Source organism: Zalophus californianus, chromosome 2 (genome assembly GCF_009762305.2).
Source record: "Zalophus californianus isolate mZalCal1 chromosome 2, mZalCal1.pri.v2, whole genome shotgun sequence".
NCBI lineage: Eukaryota > Metazoa > Chordata > Mammalia > Carnivora > Otariidae > Zalophus > Zalophus californianus.
In genome coordinates, this window is record NC_045596.1 from 69,178,557 (window position 1) to 69,199,123 (window position 20,567).

At 37.1% G+C, this 20,567-nt stretch overlaps 1 protein-coding gene and 1 long non-coding RNA gene across 3 annotated transcripts in view; one reads left to right on the forward strand and one right to left on the reverse strand.

Moving 5' to 3' along the window:
- The window catches only part of ARHGAP24 (Rho GTPase activating protein 24), a 490,733-nt gene that overhangs the window by 142,818 nt on the left and 327,348 nt on the right, over positions 1–20,567 (forward strand). The window lies entirely within an intron of this gene.
- The window catches only part of LOC113925142, a 34,258-nt gene continuing 27,659 nt past the window's right edge, over positions 13,969–20,567 (reverse strand). The window contains exons 3-4 of the long non-coding RNA XR_003520926.2: positions 18,655–18,716; positions 13,969–14,158 (exon numbers count right to left, since the gene is read on the reverse strand). This is a non-coding gene — a long non-coding RNA (uncharacterized LOC113925142). The remainder of the gene's footprint in view (positions 14,159–18,654; positions 18,717–20,567) is intronic.

A 20,567-nucleotide genomic window follows, 5' to 3' on the forward strand; every position in this document is an offset into this window, starting at 1 on the left:
TAAGTTAAATGTTTGGCTCACATCATGTTTCTATTAGTGTTGATTTAGATCAAAGAGATATTTGAGGTTGCTCATTAAAATAGGAACATGTATTAACACAGAAGGTGATTGCTAAGACCTAGGACTGTGATTTGCATTCTTATGAGGCTTTAATCTAAAATCTACCCTGGGGCGTCTCGGTGGTGCAGTGGGTTAAGTGTCTGACTCTTGGTTTTTTTGGGTTCAGGTCATGATCTCAGGGTCATGCGATGGAGCCCTGCATTGGGTGCAGAGTCTGCTTGTCCCTCCCTCTTTGCTCTGCGCCCCACCCCACCCCCCACCCCCTGTGCTTGTACACTTGCGTGCGTTCATGCTCTCCCTCTCAAATAAATAAATAAAATTTTTCACATCTCCGCCCCCTTTGCATGATCTCCCGAGCAGGAGCTTCACCTCCACCCCACACCACCTCCATCGCAGCACGCACCTGCCCCTGTCTCTCTCCTCAGGAATCAGCAGCAGCCAGGCCGGGAGCATGCCCAGCTTTGTAGTAACCTGTCCTCCCCACCCGCTTCTCCTCCCCACCCGCTTCTCCTCCCCACCCGCTTCTCCTCAGTCGTGATGGTCTTGCAGGTTCAGAACTCAAGCTTAGCCCTGATGGAAGAGCTGTGGCAGTGATTTAACCAGACGAATACTTTTGTGCTAGTCTTCTACTTTATTTTAGATCCAAATATCATTTTTAATGATACTTACTAGACTCGTATGTGTTATATGATACAACTTCTTCTGAGTAATCAGATTCTGCTTGACTTAGCGGTTTTAGTTCAGCTGTTCCAACGAATTTAGAGAAGAGCCTGCTGCAATTTAATATTCTTCTTCCCTAACACCTTTTGGCACCACTTGAAAAACTAAAGGGATGCATTCTTCAACTGACATGTGACTTCTCCAAAACCCTCTCCTGGTTATGGGGAGAGAAATTCCATAAGTAAAAGCAGCTTGTTTTAAACCTGAAGAAAACTCCGTGACCGTCGAATTTGGCAGTACAGGGCTGTGTGTTCTTGCTCTTTTACTTCGCCTTTGGTGTTAACATCAATTTTAATTTCATTTGTGTGTGTGTGTAAGCGTGTGTACATATGTGTGTATGTGCTCCCACAACATGTGAGGCGCTGTGTCAAACCGGATCAGTGAGGAGTCTTCCGAAGCTTCATTTTTAACTTAAATTACATTTTACATTTAATTACTAGAGTGTATATCGTGGACAGAGATGGGATATCCTCTGCTTATTTGATATTTATTACTAAAAACCCTCTTCTTTAAATAAAATTGTGAAGATAAATAATTCCCTGTAGGAGAGACTAGGGATAAAAACACTAGTGAATTAAAGATAAGAATCTAATGCTGTTGGTTCATTTCATTAGGGTTGAGTTGACTTGAGTCACTGGCATACTCTTACAGTGCTAACTTTCAGAATATCCTTACCACTCCTCACTCAGGCCTTCTGTTATTCTGTAGGGACGTGAAACTGAAGAAGGAAAGTAGAATATTTATTAGGTAGTTTCTTCTAATATATATCTAATGGAATGGTGATATATTTGATTGATTTAATGCCATACATTTCTGCTCTCGTTGAATATTCCTCAGCTTGTCCTGATGTTACCCAGAAAAGGGGGATGTATCCCATGGAATTGAGAATCAGACATGACCACTATGATCTTTAATCACAGTCTTGGGTATAACCTATTTCTCACTCTGCAATTTTAGGAGAGATTGACTACCAAAAATTCAGTACTGTTTTTTACTTCAGTAAATTCTAGAATCTCAGTGCATTTTCAGAGCCCATCTCCGTATGGCTAGTGTTATCCTGAGTATTACATTGGAAAAAAAAAAAAAAAAAAGTCATCCAGAGGACAGAGAAGCAAAGGCACCTACCCTAAATCTCAGGAAAAGACTGGGAGGAGAATAGGATATGGAGAAGGAAAATACGATTCTTCATACCCTGTCCAGTTTTCAATAAACCTAAAGAGATAATAAACTCTCAAAGTTGGCTCCAAGACATTTACATAGTATAATTCAGGAAAATAATTGCTGCTGTGTCCTTTGAATCAATGAAGAATTGATAACCTTAAAAAAGTCTTTCTGTGATGTCTTTTTATACTTTTTTGCGTGCACAAAAATAACCTTCATTTAAAAACAAATCATATTAATTCTGCATATTTGTTTATTGTAATAAATAATTTCCCAAAAATGGCCATTGTTTTTATTAAGGAATTATAAAATTAGGAAAGATTTACCAAGATTGACACAGATTTTATTGCAGCCACGTATTAACATCGAGGCCAAAGGTAAGACTGGGCTAATATGTTATGGTGAGAGGCTGAAAAAAGTCTGAAATATTGTTGGCAAATTACTAGGAAATAAGCAACTCCTATGTATTAGCCATGTCTCTATTTTCTGTCTTCTGGTTCTTTGACGTCAGGGACCTTGCTGATCCGGGAGGGTCAGCTCTTCCCAAAATTAGCCAATTCCTAAAGTTAGTCAACGACTTGCCCTAGAGTATCCCTTTCAAATGCCAACAAACCAATCCAGAATCATAGTCCTGAGCATCTCTTCTATTGAACTCTTACACTCTGGGAGCCACAAACCACCTGCCCTAATCACCGCAGGGCCAAGTACCAGAGGACTCCTGACAGCCTTTCTACCTCAGAGCCCATAGAAATTACTTGAACTAGCTAATCCTAAACTGCTTATCCTGCCTGCCCCATTCCTTATGGTGGAAACCACAACAAAGGCTTTTGCCCACGTTTCTCCTCACTCCTCCCATCCCATCCCCCCTGCCTTCTGACCGGTCCTGGTGCTTCCCCATGTGCCTCCCCCTAACCCCACGGGTGGCATGACGTGCCCCCCACCTTGGGGTCTGTGAGTGTAACAAACTGTCTTTTCAATGGCCGTTGTCTCCTGATCTGTAACCCTTGCCATCCCTAACTAATAATAAAACCTGTATTTTAAAGCATTCTACCTCACGATTTTAATGTTGACTGTGAGATTCTCACGGTATACTTTTGTTTATTTAACGAACATTTTTTGAGCCCATACTAATTCTAAGACAATTTTAGGTTTCATACTATTTTTCAAGGTCAATAAGATACAGTCTTAGTCCTCAGGGAATTGATAATCTAGTTATTACTAATTCTTTCTTCAACTCAGTAAAAGAGTAATGATTATTTACAATGTCATTGTCATCTCTTTTTATATTAACTACCTCTTGAAATGCATTTCTTTTTGCATTTGCATAAATATAGTCAGCAGTTGATTATCTGGCACAAATGGGGCCACAGAGTAGCTTGTATGAATTGAGAGATAACTAAAACATTATTTATATTGATTGAATGATAGAAACAATTTTCGCTTGTGTGGGAAGATACAGAGTGTATCAAGAGCGCAGCACTCGCATAGAGAAGTCACTGCAAGCTCAGACCAAACCCAGTCATTTCTTGGTTTGCCTTCCATGCTCTTGGAGAATCTTCCTTTCCATTTTTACAGCATACTTTTGCAGATGAATGCAAAAGAAGGGCCATTTTAGCTTTATATTCTGTATTAGCTTTCTAGGGCTACCATAATGAAGTTCCTCAGACTCTGCAGCTAAAAAAGCAATACACATTTATTTTCTCACAGCTCAGCAGCCTAGAAGTCTGAGATCCAAGTATCCACAGAATTGGTTCCTTCTGAGGTTTTGTGAGAGAAATCTGTTCCAGACCTCTCTCCTTGGCTGGTAGCTGGTCATCTTCTTCCTGTGTTTCACATGGCCTTCCCTCTGTGTGTGTCTATGTCCAAATTTCTTTTTTTCTCTTTCCTTTTCATTTGTTTATTTTTTAAATTTTATTTTATTATGTTATGTTAATCACCATACATTACATCATTAGTTTTTGATGTAGTGTTCCATGATTCATTGTTTGTGCATAACACCCAGTGCTCCACGCAGAACGTGCCCTCTTTAATACCCATCACCAGGCTAACCCATCCCCCCACCCCCCTCCCCTCTAGAACCCTCAGTTTGTTTTTCAGAGTCCATCGTCCCTTATGGTTCGTCTCCCCCTCCGATTTCCTCCACTTCATTCTTCCCCTCCTGCTATCTTGTTGTTGTTGTTGTTGTTGTTTTAACATATAATGTATTATTTGTTTCAGAGGTACAGGTCTGTGATTCATGAGTCTTACACACAAATTTCTTATTTTTACAAGGATACCAGTCATATTGGATTAGGACCCACCTTCTTTTAACTGAATAACCTCTGTGAAGAGTCTCTCTCCAACTGCACTCATATTCTGAGGTTCTAGGGGTTAGGACTTAAAAAGGATTTTTGGGGGGTGAGAGGATACAATTCAGCTCATAATGTATTCCATAACTGGTTGTTGAGCTAAAAGAAGCAACCTCAGTTTTTACTTATCTTTTTGATTCCTGCTGTTTCCCAGGCCGCATTGTACTTGAGTTAAGAATCCAAATTTTAGGGGCGCCTGGGTGACGCTGTCAGTTAAGCATCCGACTCTTGGTTTCCACTCAGGTCATGATCTTAGGGTTCTGGGATCAAATCATGCATTGGGCTCTTCACTCTAGTGGAGTCTGCTTGAGATTCTCTCTCCCTGTCTCTGCCGCTCTTGCTGTACCCTGCCCTCTCTAAAATAAAAATAAAAAAAAAAAAAAGAAAGAATCCAAATTTTAGCAAAATAAGCTGATAAATGCCTATTTCTCCTCTCCTCCCCCCCTTCCTCTTCTTTTTCTGGGAAGTGTTACTATTACCAAGCAAAGTGACAATGCAGATCATCTCAGGAGGTAAACAGAGCTTTTGCACACATTGACACACTTCTTTAAAATCCAACTGAGGGCGCCTGGGTGGCTCAGTTGGTTAAGCGACTGCCTTCGGCTCAGGTCATGATCCAGGAGTCCCGGGATCGAGTCCCACGTCGGGCTCCCTGCTCGGCAGAGAGTCTGTTTCTCCCTCTGACCCTCCCCCCTCTCATGTGCTCTCTCTCTCTCTCTCTCTTGCTCTCTCATTCTCTCTGTCTCAAATAAATAAATAAATAAATAAATCTTTAAAATCCAACTGAAATCTTGCTACGTCTTTAATTGGTCACCCAACCTTCAATGAGCACTCCTTTCTCTGAACATGTATAACAATTTGGTCTTAACCAGATTTTTTTCTTTCAACTATATAGTTAAGTTCCACCAAAAATAGAACTGTATTTTTATATGTCTTACATATAGATATTTTATTCATCCATTGAACACAAAACAATTCTTGAACAGCTGATATTATTCAGAAACTGTTTATCAAGCCTGAAGAATATCAAACTAAATAAGGTATGACCTCTTCCCCGTAATCCCCAAAACAGATACAGAAAAATGTAAATGAAATTCATAATGAGAATAATTAGAATAAAATATTTAATACTAAAATAGAGCTTTTCCTACCTCCACCTATTGCCATTCCACTAATCGTCAAGGTGCCCCTTACTTCTGTGATGCTAACTCCAGGGGTCAATTTTCCTTGCTCACCTCACTAGAAAGGTGAGCAGAATTTGACACAATAAATTTTCTTCACTTGGTATTCAGGTCCCACAGTCTCTTGGTTTTCCTCTATCTCACTTAGCTTTTCAGTCTTCTTTGCTGATTCTCTTTTTGTCCTTCCTTGACCACTTAGATATTTAATGTTTGTGGGCTTTGTAAATTGGTCTTTGGTCTTTGGTACTTTTTTATTCTCTGTTTACTCCCTGTATTTATTGTGATCTAGGCTCATGATTTTAATTCTGTATATGTGATGATGACTCCCAAATATCTATTTCCAGTCCATGCCTTTCTCCTGAACTTCCAGACTCATTTATTCACTGCTTCCTGCAGTCTACTCAACGACTAATAGATATCTTAAACGCAGCATGCCCCAAATTGAATTCCTGCTCTTACCCCTTAAATCTGCTTCATCCACAGCCTTCCTCAATATTGTTAATGACTGTTCCATCCTTTCTGGTTGTTCAGACCACAAAGTTTGGAGTCATGCTTGGCCTTTCTCATTCTCTCATATCTGTTAAATATATCCAAAATATATCCAAATCTGTTAAATGTATTCAAAATATATCCAAAACTTTATCACTTTTTACACCTCTCCCGCTACCACCCTGGTCTGAGCCACTATCATTTCTCACCTAAATTACTCCAAAATCCCCTTCGCTTACCTCCCTGCTTCTGTTCTTGTCTTGTCACAGTGTATCTTAACAGCCAGAGTGATCTTCTGAAACTTAGTAAGTCATGTCACTCCTTTGCTTCAAATCTTGTAGTGTTCTTTGTGGTGCTTAGAACAGAAGCCAGAGCCTTTCTAGTGGCCTTCAAGACCCTTCACCACCTGGCCCTCAGGTATCTCTCTGTCTGTGTCCCCCACCTCTTTCTCCTTTGATCCCTCTTCACAGCCTGGCACCAAAACCCTTGTCACAATCATACCTGTGGTTTTGTAGTAGTTCTTCCTTCTTCCTCAGATGCCTTTCTTCCAGATCATTTCATGGTTAACTCTCTTTCCTTCATTAAGTCTTTGCTCAAATACCACTTTCTCAAGAAGGCTTATCTGGATGACACTACTAAAATTGCAAACTGCCCTCTCCTCCCTCCACTCTTCAAATACCTTGTAACCTGGGTCTACACACACACACACACACACACACACACACACACACACACACACACAATTCTTATATTTGTTTTTTGTTGTTTACAGTATTTATCAACTTCTAATATAACTATAGTATTTACTTTTATTATAGTTACTCTGTGTGGCCTGTTTTCCCCACAAGAATGCAAGTTTATGAGAGCAGAGATATTTGTTTTATTCTCAGAAGAGCGTCGGGTTGATAGTAGGCTCTCCATAAATATTTGTTGTAGGAAAGGACAAGTGAATGAATTAACTGATGTGAACTCACATTGTTATTTATAGGGGTATGTGCCAAGTGTCACTGGCAGCTATGGGTTTGCATCTCCCAAGTAATTTTGGGAAAGCTCAGCTTGAAGGCTGCTTTAATTATCTTTAATTATATTACTAAGTCAAAGATTGGAAGTTAGTCTAAGTCAAAGATGATACCTGTTGATTTTACTCTTGGTGCAGCCCATGCTGTCTACTTATAAAATACATGCAATAGTATATCTTGGTTGAGAGAAAGGGCTCTGGAGCCATCATTCCTGGGCCCAAAACAGCTCAATATCTTACTAGTCATATGAAGGGCAAGTGAGTTAAACTTTGCTATCTCGGTTTCTCCATCTATAAAATGGTGAAGCTAAGAGTATCTGCCTGACGGGCTGTTATAAAGATTAAATCAATATAGAGCTTTGAACAGAGCTTGGCACATAGGAACCAGTATATAATCATCAGATATTAATATAATTACTACCTTGGGGAGGTAGCTTTGTCCACAATGGAAAGAATATCATATTCGGTTTAAGATGGAAATCTTAGTCTGACTTCATCACTAACTAATTGCATGGGGTTAAGAGTCATTTAACTACTCTGCCTGTATTTGAAAAAAAAGAGTATTACCAGATTACATTTAAGACCTCTCCTGTCTCTAAAAGCCTATAATTCTCTGATAATGATGATGATGGCATATTATCTTAAAGATATTTATGAAATGTGTAACTCATTTCTGTAGGATATTTATTCTTTAGATAATTTAGAGATGTCTAAACTGATAGAATTTATTCTTATGTTAATCCTTATTTGGTATTCAAATAATTGTTGGGATCGCAAGGATAACATGGGACTTCAAGAAATACTAATTAATGATGATGATATATGTGTATGGCATCTCACAGATAAACAGTGTAAGCTTTAAATAATATACATGAGCATCTATTTTTGCTCTTTTGTAGTTAACTTTTCTTTAAAGGAATACCACAGACCTGTGTGTGGCATTCATTTTAGTCTACATGACAATTATATATGGACTTTGTGAGATCTAGCCAAATCTTATTAAATTGTCACAGTTCAGTTTGATAAATAGAAACTCATGTACTTGCATGAGATGGTGGTAAGAGAAAAGAGCAACTCATTTCCTACGCTTTTTGTAAAGATCAGGTCTTCTAATGATAATCATGAACGTGATCTGTTACTTTAAAAAAGATCTGATCATTAAAAGTAAGACAAGCCTAGATAATAAAGTTACATTTAAGCAGATTTCTCTTGGGTAAATTCTGGTTATGGTCAGTGGACATCTGCTTATTTTTTATGCTTTAGTATTTGTTTTCTTTCAGTACCTTAAGATAAAAATTCCAGACATTTTAATAACAAAGAGTAAGTCCATCATTTTAAAAAATGCTTTAATCAAAATTTCTGTATAACAAAATTACTTTCATGTTTTGGTCATTGGCTGATTTAATTCAAACACTATTTCATATAGTAAACTTCCAGGAAAAATAGGACAAAATCGTGATGGTTTGGATAATAGAATTTGGTCCTAATTCTCTTTTTTCTTTCTTTAGGTTATAATTTAAAAAAAAAATCTTGATTCCATACAATATTTATATTATTGCTTTATGGCCAAGAATGAGAGAGACTGTGTGATAATCAAGAGGAATAGTAGAGAACAGTTTTTGGTTATAAGGAAACTGTACCATAGATAGAAAATATAAATATTTACTCTAATGCTGGAAAATCCTCTCTGAGTATGAAAGTAGTCTTTGTGTAAGGTTGAACTGACTTTTAAAAAGCAGGTGTCTAGCTGCTTGACCCTGGGGAATGGGTATCACACCTGCATCAGGCTGTCTTGTGCTAAATGCCCTTACTTAGTAACTTGTATTTCAACCCTGAAAAAGAAGCACACGTTGGAGGGAAAATTTGACTCCAAATAAATGTTTTTAATACAGATTTTTTTCATAATGTAAATTTTGAGATCCACAAAAAGAAATTGATAATCCAGCTGAGAGCTTTTTGAAGACTCCATAAGATTTTAAATGGCTTTCAGTTTATTAGCTTAATTCTCTGGAGATTTCAAAATACATTATGAATCTGTATTACAGAAGAATGTCTTAATTTTTAATTGTTTTTATAATAGTAAACTATAAATGTTAGTTCTATCTCACTAAACAGATATTTAAAAAGGTTTCCATTTATTTATTTTATTTTTTATTGTTATGTTAATCACCATACATTACATCATTAGTTTTTGATGTAGGGTTCCATGATTCATTGTTTGTGCATAACACCCAGTGCTCCACGCAGAACGTGCCCTCTTTAATACTCATCACCAGGCTAACCCCTCCCCCCACCCCCCTCCCCTCTAGAATGCTCAGTTTGTTTTTCAGAGTCCATCGTCTCTCATGGTTCGTCTCCCCCTCCGACTTACTCCCCTTCATTCTTCCCCTCCTGCTATCTTCTTCTTTTTCTTTTTTCTTAACATATGTTGCATTATTTGTTTCAGAAGTACAGGTCTGTGATTCAACAGTCTTGCACAATTCACAGTGCTCACCATAGCACATACCCTCCCCAATGTCCATCACCCAGCCACCCCATCCCTCCCACCCCCCACCACTCCAGCAACCCTCAGTTTGTTTCCTGAGATTAAGAATTCCTCATATCAGTGAGGTCATATGATACATATCTTTCTCTGATTGACTTATTTCACTCAGCATAACACCCTCCAGTTCCAACCACGTCGTTGCAAATGGCAAGATCTCATTCCTTTTTGTGCCTGCATAATATTCCATTGTGTATATATACCACATCTTCTTTATCTGTTGATGGACATCTTGGTTTCCATTTATTTTATGTAGTCAGTAAGATGTCAAAAAATGGTATGCTGCAAATACCTACCTTTTGTTCACTTTTCCATTCCTTTTGATGCTATTAGTTTGAAAGAAGTCTGTACCATTACTTCTTACACTAGTGTAACTTAGAGCCACGATCTATATTCATCTTCATTTCTAAAGTCCTTTTTCAAAGACTCACTATTTTAGGATTAAATAACTATGCATACATAAACCTTCATTGTATAAACTGTATACAAATGCCACTATTTGACTAGTTTATAATTTTCAAATATCATGAATTTTTTGTAATCTCTGATTTATTTGCCTTTATGTTTCTGCAAAAATATAAGGGAACCAAGTAGACAGTGATTTGGCCACGGCGCAGTGCAGTTTAGAGTCTAGTTGAGGAAATGAGAATGTCTGTTCTGTTCGTAATTTGATTTCAATTCAGCCAATGTTTTTTCAAAATACACCATTAGCAAAGCTTTGTATTCAGATTTATGTGGCATACAAGATGAAAAAGACATTACATCTGCCACTTAAATATTCATAATTTAATGGAACAGAGAGACTGGCATAAAAATCTGATAAGTCAAGCAGTTGAATTCAGAATATAAAGGGGACAAGATGAATTCTACCTGAAAATGAGGAACTGGGAAGAAATCGTGTGATAGTAGAATTAGAGCTAGACATTTACATTTGCAGGACATTTCTGTAATAAAATAAAATGGGGAGACATGCAATCTGTTAGGTCCAAGAACCCAAGGTTAAATGTGCAGAGTAAGAGGTAATAGCGAAATTGATTTAATTATTATAATTAACATTTTATGAGGCATATTTACGTTGCATAATGCTCTACTTAGTTATTGTGATACATTTGTGAAACCAAATATGACCAGATTATAGCAAAATAAAGTGAACAAAATTATCCATTATTTGCCTGCCTTTTATTACTTTACTTTTGCCTGTCCCTCAGCTGAGTTTGTTGCCTTGTGTCCTGAGACATCCAGCTGTGGTGATCCAACCCCATAGTCACCATGGTATAGTATTAAGTGTGCAAGTTTGAGAATCCAACCACCTGGAGGTGACATCCAATCTTTACTGCTCCTAAGTGAGTGATGTTGAACAGGTTATTTAAACACTTGTCACTTTATTATTTTCACATATAAAACTAATAGGAAAGGATACTTACCTCAAAGAATAAAATGCAATAATGGATGTAAAACTGTCTTAATCATAATAACTACTTGGACGTTGATGACGAAGGTGCTGCCCCCTGCCATGGGGGTGGTAGTAGTGCCATGGCCATATATTTAATGTATTTAATGTATGCACTGAAAACTTAGGTTTCAAATGTCAGCGATCTTTGCTCAGATATCCTCTTCTCAGTGAACCTGATCAGACCAACCTTTTAAAAAATTACAGTCTTCTCCCTGCAACCACACTCTGCCCATTTCTGCTTTATATTTGTTCATGAGACTTATCACCGTCTGTCCTACTATACATTTTATTTACTTCATCCCTGTTTTCCCTAACTGAGATGTAAACTCTATGAAGGAATGGATTTTCTTCTACTTTTGTTCACTGCTCTATCACTAATGCTTAAGAGAAGTGACCATCATTATTTGAATATTTTTTATTGAATGAGAGCTTCCAGGGCCCTAGGTAAGCCAGCTAACATAGTCAAGCTGTTATGATTCATGGGACTTTCCCGTACCTACCCTCGGTGATACGTATGCATTTCCAGATTATCTCCAGAAACAAAACCTTAATCTCCTTATTCTAAAGGTGGAAGCTCCTGATCCCATGCCATGTTGGAGAAGGCGTAGGTAAAATTTTGTCAGTTGTGTTTTACAGAGGTCCTGCTGAAGAGTGCTGAACTGAGGTACCTCTCCCTCTGCTACTCTGACATCTTACTGTCTAGTGCATATTATTCTTGGATATTTAATATATTTTGCACTGAGTTTGAGGTGCATGGGCACATCAGCTACTTAAAACCAGTTTAGGAACAAATGAAAAACTTGACACAGATAAAAAGAATTGCAGTTTGTGTTCCTCGAGGACACAGGTGACAGGGATATTTAAATAGATGTTATACATTGGAGCTTTGCAAATAGGTACACTAGATTCACCCCACCCAAAACCAGTGACAGAGCAGACACCTTTAAAGCAGTCAAGGCAAAAGATGTAACATAGCCATTTATTATTTTAAATCCTGAAACCAAATACATTATGAAAACTATTGTTTGTGTCCTTCTGAGTTTTTAATAGGAAGATTTTCAGTCAGGATATAGCTTGTGATTTACAAACTAGAAAATTTAAAAAAAATATGTCTCAGCTTATGAAATTTCTGCTGGTTTGATATATTTTAATTATTCCAAAAAAATCACTTTATTTTTCTTTCTGGAGATGTAGTCACCCTTATCCTCCTAGAACCTAATTATTGTGTCAGTGGGGAACTTCCTAATGTCTGCCACTTAACTTCCTTGTATAAAGCATGTTGGTATTTTAACAGTGCACTAAGTTGAAATGTCCTAAAATAGAACATATTAAAATTTTGCATTTAAAAATATTGCCAATTAGAAACTAATCTTCCTAAAAGGAGTTTACAGTTGGATCACATTATGTGCACTCAGAACTCTGGACTACAAAAAAAAAAAAAAAAAAGATAAGTTAATATTTTATTTCTGAAAGTAAAATGCTAAAAATGGCTACAAATGAACTAGGTAATTGTTTGGCAGATATCACGGAAAAGACGTCTGTGCGAGGCACTTTAATTCCACAGTGTTTACTAAATATCTAACCCACAAGTGGCACTCTCCATGTTATGAGAACAACCAAATTCCTTAGTCACAGAATGGCCTTAGTTCAGTAGCCAATTCCCCTTGTCTTGCTGGCTTCATTTAGCATAGGAACCAGGTATTTTGTTTTAAAATACATTATCATGTTTAAAATTCATAACAGTCCTGTGGGGGTATGCATGACCATTTTAGAGATAAGAAAACAGTTTCAAAAGTGTTCAATTTTTCGATGAAATTCTGACAGCTGTAGGTGAGACAACCAGAAATCAAACCCAGACATTCTGCCTCCAAGTCTAGGACTTCCTTCACTATACTACAGCCTCCTTCTTTTATGACTTGGTATTCTTCCTGGCATTTACTATAATGTAAAGTATTCTTTGTCACTTGGTATCCAGATTGCTTTAACTCAGAGTTAAGAAATCATTGACTCATATAATGGTCTGTCATAGACACGCCTGATCCACAGAGCTGCCTATTGAGACTTATTCTCAAAATTCAATATTCTCTAACTGTGAACAAGACCAGTCCAACAAAACCAGAACAAATTTCCTGACAGAGTCTTTTTATCTTTCTTCCAGCATCATTCATTAGACAAGCAGTAAAGTGCATGTGGTCTATCTTCTGGCACTCTCTGATGTCTTATGTATATTCAGTAGCCCTGATGTTGTTATTTGATCAATAATTTCCTTATATTTCTTTGATACTCATTAGAGTTCATAGTGCCTTTAAGTGTTAGGCATTGTTTTCCTCTTTTCATAGGTGAGAAAATTGAGGTGTAAAGATAGAAAGACAGTCATAGAAGGTCATGTGGGTAACAATGGAGAAAAAAGGAAAAAAATCCAGTTTTTAACTCCAAATCTTATAGTCTTTCCACTACACTAACTCCCATGTTTCTTTTTTTTTTTTAAGATTTTTATTTATTTTAGAGAGATTGAGAGAAAGAGAGAGTGCACGAGCAGGGGGAGAAGCAGGGAGAAAGGGAGAGTCTTAGGCAGACTCCTCACTGAGCACAGAGCCTGATGCAGGGCTTGATCCCAGGACCCTGAGATCATGACCTGAGCCAAAACCAAGAGTGGACACTTAACCAACTGAGCCACCCAGGCGCCCTAACTCTCATGTTTCTTACTTACACAATCAATGACATTATACTGCTCAGATATATAGTGTAAATATTAGAAGTACATGGTCTTTCCGTAATGCTATCAGCAGTGATTTGGGATAAAAGAATCCATATTTTTCCCTGAAAGTTTGTGCCATGAGATACATTGTTCCTAATGAAGCAAAAGATGGTAGATTTTAGAAGTGAACCACTTAGTAGAATAATAAATACTATTTATCAATTATTTAGTGTCACCATCACCAAAGGAAGCTGGGACAGACTTAGGCAAACTTAGAAAAATTAGTTCAGCAATTTTTATGTACAATCATTAGGACACAAAAGTATTACCTCAAAGAAATGATCAATTATTTTGTTCTTTTGTTTTTTCAATAGGGACTATGTATTTAGCATTGTTGTTACCAGCAGACTACTTGGGTTTGACAGCTAGCTTCACCAATAGCTGAATGAAAACTTGACCAACGATCTGTGATCTTCTAGTTTTCTCATCTGTAAAATGGGGATAATAAGAGTGCCTATTGTGAAAAAAAAAACAATTAGGGACCTGTGAAAGTGTTCACTTTAAGGAGGTCATTTTTGCTAATAAACATACATGTTCCTAGATCAAGCTCCTTACTCAAGTGCAAATTGAGGATTAGCAATTAGTTATGAAGTTATAAATTCCCTCAGAAGATCTAAATAAGTATAAGGTTCTAGAATAACATGGTTCTATGGACTGACTCTGGACAGGTGACTGTTAACCACCTGAAGGCTAAGCAGAAGCTAGTCTTGTAGAAGCATCTATGTGGGGAGAATGCTCTAGGTGGAGGGAACAGCATATGCAAAGGCTCCGAGGTGACAAAGTTTAGTGAAGTCGGAGCTTAGTGAGCAAGAGGGAGAGTGGCAGGAGAAGAAGACAGAGAGTGAGACAGACCTTGGATCATATAGGTTCTTGGGTGTTTCTGGAAGGAGTTAATGGAAAGATATTGAAAGGTTTTAAGCAAGAATGGCCTCCTGTATTAAGTAGAGAAGACTTAGTGATTAGGGTCGGGTACGAGTCTGTGTATTTCTTTAATTTGAGCTGCTAATTGACCATGAAGAGTGACAATTAAAAACCTAGCTCACCCTACTTAAGCTTTATACTGGGAAATGGTCACTGGGACCATATAGGCAATTTCAAATTGGATACCGTAACACAAAGAAACCAAACCTATTTGGGGATGTATAAGAACCTTGCACTGAGTTTCACCTGCTGTAAGTGATGGATTAAGCTGATGCTCTTAGCGGACTGGGTTACAGAACAGAAAGAGGTAGAAGCAGATGGAATATCGCCCTCCCTGTCATGAACCCAGAGAGTAAAAGGAGGAAGGAAACCCTCTTTTGCCCACAGATTTACAAACAATACAAAAACTAAATAATATTCTAAGATGGTACAAATGCAGATACTGTTCCCTTGTATCAGTGACAACAGGGTGCCTAAATATAGAGAATGGTAATTCTTATTAAAGATTTCCATGAACAAATAGTTCACTGAGTTCACTGCCTATAGTTTTGAGGAATATGAACTCCTGAGCAAGGGCCCCAGTTAGGAGATACCCATTGGTGGTGGTTGCGATGTGGAGGTTCTTTTACCCATTGATGGTGGTCGCGGTGTGGGGGTTCCCTGGAGGTTCTGAATTCTTACGTGAGCTAGACTCAATATCACCTTGGAAGAAGACCAGTAAGGAGATGGATTCATCAGTCCAGGGGTGGAAAATGTGGACTGACTTGAGGAAGTTTTTGTAGTAAAAATGACAGGACTTGCTGATGGATTGAATTAGATATGGGATTTGAGGCCACAGAGGAATTGGGAAAACTCCTAAGTTTTTCCAAATTTTTCCTTTGTCGTATTCACCTATGTGGAAAAGGCATGCAATTTGTGATTCAGTTTATTTTTTATAATTATAAAAATGATGTTTAAAGCCTTAAGATGTGATTTGAAAAATTCCTCATGATACCAGATTTTCATTTTTAAATTTTCCTTTCTAGCCTTTATCCCAAAGTAGTTTTCATAACTGAAAATGTAGTATACCCATACTGGAATTTTCCTGTTTTCACTTAATAATAGGCCATAAGTGGTCTTACATCATCTCTATATAATTTAATAATTTTGATGACTACATGCATATATATTCTCTTAAGGTCATATCTTTAATTAAATTAACCATCTCCCATTATTACTTGTCTAAGAGTAATAAAAAATATCATTGAGTAAACCAGACCTGATTTTTAAAAGGATGCTTTTTGATCTTTCAAAATTAGACACAATATTAACAGGTGAGCTTAGATAGTGAGCAATTTAATGTCTTTCTCAGAAAACTCATTTCTTAGCATAGTTTATAATCTGAGAATTTTAAAATGCTGCTGAAACTGGCCTATTGTTTTGTTTGCTTACTTTAACAAGTTCTTTTTCAGTGTTAGAGCAAAACATGACTTTAAAATGTCATCTGCAGAAGTAGTTAATGATGATGAAAATGAAGAAGGAGAAATGTCAAGCTTGCTGAGTTATTCTAGCACCAGTTCTTGAGATAGGAGGGATAAATCTCCTTTCCTCCAATCGATAATGTAACACAAATATAAGAGAAGATGTGCGGCTGTTTGAGAGATGCAGAAACTGTAGACTTTGGGAAGGCCAAGTGGGGGTGGTGTGTTCGGGGTACTTCCATCACATAGGGCAATTGTTGCGCAGTTGGCCTGTCTTGATTGGTTGGGTAGAGTAAGGGAAGAATTTGAAAGCTCTTATGTAATGATTGTAACCAGAATTTTTGTTTCTTTTTTGCTTTAGACTGGGGCATAAGTTTGTTTTCTTTGTTACTTTTGGGGTTTGTGTTGATTTGTTTTGAATATTAATTTTGCCTCAAGCTGTTAAGAGCTCTTGAGATATATTATAAACATAAAGTAGTAAAATTTTTCCCTAAAATGATGCTCATAATGATGAATCTGTAACTTCAAGTCAAGGCTAAATTATGTCCAAAGGCAGAGGGGAGTCTGATGAAATTTGCAACCAAAAAATAATAATATATAATGAAAAATTACTGTGTTCAAATGTGTGACCTTTGATTACACAGAACTGAATAAAACAAGAACCCATCACTATTGAAGATAGAGAAGCCATTTTTTATTTTCTGCACATGAATAATGATAGAATCATTGGAGGATTTTTTTTTATTAGTTATGATAATTTGATACAGGGGCATAGAGAAGTCCCTTTATGTATGATGTGGGAGAAAACTTAGAAAAAGCTAAACAAGATGAAAGTTACTTTGAGTAGATGTAGGAGCTCTAGATTTGCACTCTCCAATACAGTAACTATATAGGGTTATTTAAACATAATTAAAAAAATAAAATTTAGAATTCAGTTCTCTAGTTGCACTCTCTATATTTCAAATACTCAATAGCCACATATGCTTCGTGACTGCTCTACTGGACGGTACAAATTAGAGACTATTTCCGTCATGGCAAAACATTCTACTAGACGCTGCTATTCTAGATGCAATTTATACATTCATATCCCCTCACCTTTTATTTTATTATCATTATTATTTTTAAAGATTTTATTTATTTGGGGCACCTGGGTGGCTCAGACGGTTAAGCGGCTGCCTTTGGCTCAGGTCAGGATCCCGGGGTCCTGGGATCGAGCCCCACGTCGGGCTCCCTGCTTGCCGGGAAGCCTGCTTCTCCCTCTCCCACTCCCCCTGCTTGTGTTCCCTCTCTCGCTGTCTCTCTCTGTCAAATAAATAAATAAAATCTTTTTTTAAAAAAAGATTTTATTTATTTATTAGAGAAAGAGCATGAAAGAGAGAGAGAGAGAACAGGGCGGGGATAGGGTCAGAAGGAGAAGCAGACTCCCTGCCATGCTGGGAGCCCGACGCGGGACTCCATCCCAGGACCTTGGGATCCTGACCTGAGCCGAAGGCAGACGTTTAACAACTGAGCCACCCAGGCGCCCTACATAATTTTTTCTTATATTCAATATTTATGAGCTCCAATCTTCAGTTATTAATTCTAAAGTAACATACAAACTACACGTGTATGCATGTACCCATTCACATAACGTTATATAATACCTGTTAACATGTCAATAGCTATGATAAGGATCTATAGCCCAAGTGCCTCCCCATCCTCCTGCTCCCATTTTGTAGAATATAGAACATGAACTATAGTTTCATATGATACTCTGTTTTTAATTTTTTGTCATTTATTGGCACAGAAGAGTTTGTCATTCAATTAACAATGCTTATTCTGCAAATATTTCTTATATTTTGGATATTTCTCATTAATAACATGAAACTTTTCTGGCAGCTTTTTTAGGCCTATGTGAGCTTATGAACATTCTTTGCTACAACATGGTATTCAAACTAGGTTATGTACAGTCAGATTGAAAGAGCTACCTATGCTCAGGGGCATAGGGTGATAAATGCCCTCACAATTAGTTTAGTATTTTCCATGAATATTCTTGTATCTGATGGACATTTTATCAGGTTTATTATACAATCATATTAGTTTAGTATGGCTATTGAGTAATGTCCTTTGGGGACTTGCTACTGCAAAATAATTTTTATATGAAATGAGTCGAATGGGACATTTTAATTTGTATTTATTTTAATAACCTATTCAGTCTAATAACTGCCAAAGGAAATTCTTATGCATAACTCTTGATCATAGACATTGAAGCTTTAAAATGGAGGGTTGGTTAGCAATGCCTTGAGGGAGTAACTGTAATGTACACTTGAAGAAAATATTTGAAATTTTTATCGGATAAAATAAAGCAGTTTCACTCAGCAGCTAACGAGAAGTCACCTTTTATTGAGTTGCTTTCCAATAGAATAAATATGCTCTTTTCTTAACTGCTGGATGAATTCAAGTTGCAAAATGCAGTTTTAGAGTTTGCCTGCAGCTATTACAACCTGCATCAACTGTTATAATCCTATATTCTTGGGTTAAAGCATATTTTGTGAATTACTTACTTTTAGTAAGAGAAGATGGTGGCCATAAATCCAAAACTACTTAATATTCTTTAGAGACAGTTCTGAAATGAATTAAAAAATACTGTTTGTTATGAAATAAGAACAGTAAACAATTTGTATAACTATTGAATTTGAAACTATAATTAAAAATTTAAATGACATTTTAAGAAAGTGAGAATTTTTCATTTTGCCTGAAATGTGGCATAAAAATCCTTCAACACATAAAACAACAAAAAGGTAAATGATATTTTAGAATCAATTAATTTGTCTCATATGAATGATTTAATAAAGCTTATGTTCAAATAATCAGCTTTTTTAAAAGATGTATTTGAGAGAGAGAGAGAGAGAGCACATGTGTGTGCGTGCACAGGGGTGGGGCGGAGGACAGAGGGAGAGAGAGAATCTATAGCAGACTCCCCGCTGAGCGCAGAGCCTGACGTGGGACTCAGTCTCATGGACCTGAGATCATGACCCTGAGATCGTGACCTGAGCGAAAATCAAGAGTCCACCCCTTAACCGACTGATTCAACCCAGCTTTTTTTTTTTTTTTTAAATGCAAGCATGGTAATCATGGCCTGTGGCCATACTTATCCATAGCTGTCATCTGAGTTTCACACAATAGTGGCCTAACTGACGGTACTAGTGTTTAAAAAGCCTTTCTCCTTTCATAGTAAATTAAGAGTGATTCTTGGCTAGAGTATATACAGGTTGGTGAAACAGTTTACAGCAACTCATGTAGAATAGTACAAACTAGGGTCAAAACCAAAAAAGCTTTGAGTAATACAAATCTAAGATTTCAGTGGTGTTTTGGAACAATTTTCTATTGAAAAAAACAAAGAAGAATTTTTGTCTTGTTTTTATTTTATTCTTTGTTTTTAGATGTGGATATTGCTGAATTTCTCCTTAGCCTTTTCATTTCTTTCTGGGTTTTGGCTACATTTCTCCATCTCTCCAAGCCTCAACTTACGTCCGTTGTACAATTGGGAGAAGAATTTCTTGGAACTTACTCATGATTGTATTTTAATAAAGTGCTGTCAGGCATACTGAAACCTTTGGAGGGAAGGTAATGCATTCTAAGTGGCCTACTTTGCTCTCCTTTTTGAATTCCATAAGATTTAAGGAGTTCTTCAAGGAAAGGAAAAATGCCTTCTTTCTCTTAACCCTTACTTCTCAGAAATTGTGTGCTGAAAATTAACAGTGAATCTTAACAGCTAGTCAACAATGAAATTTTCAATAGGTTTTTAAAGAAATATGGGAAAATGATCAAAGGAGAGTAATCTTTAGAAAACTTCATATCAGCCTGCTCTCCCAGGGGGACAGAGTGTTAAACAAATTAATGACTTTCCCCTCGAGGCATTTTCAGGAGGGAATATATATATTCATTTGGTTGGCCAAGTACCAGTATTTCAGGGGGTAGATGATAACTATGAAAGAGGTTTCACAAAGTATCACAGCCCCCTTTGGTCTCCATTTACAATCACTTTCTCATTGGTCAGTTTGTCAAAACTTTCTTTTTGCCACTGACAAAAGAAGAAACACACTCTTTACCTCTCCACTGCCCTTGTATAAATTGTTTATATAATTCGTTTTCAATACAGAAAACAGTTCAAGTGGTCACTTGTTCTAGTGAAAACCCCTGGTATCAACCCATTATTCGTGGAACAAAGTAGAAGCATTTTTATAACTATTATTCAGACCCCAAGTTACTATAGTGAAATGCCGCTCTAATACAGAATTAAGCCCACAATAAGCACCGAATAAATACCTGCTTTGCACTGATTATCTGAATGTAAAAGTATCTCATTATGTGAGAATGAATTCGGTGCAGCACCATAACATTTAGACTCATTTTCCCAGAACCGTCTTTATAGTAATACTGCATGTTCTCACACAGTTTAGTCATAAATATGGGT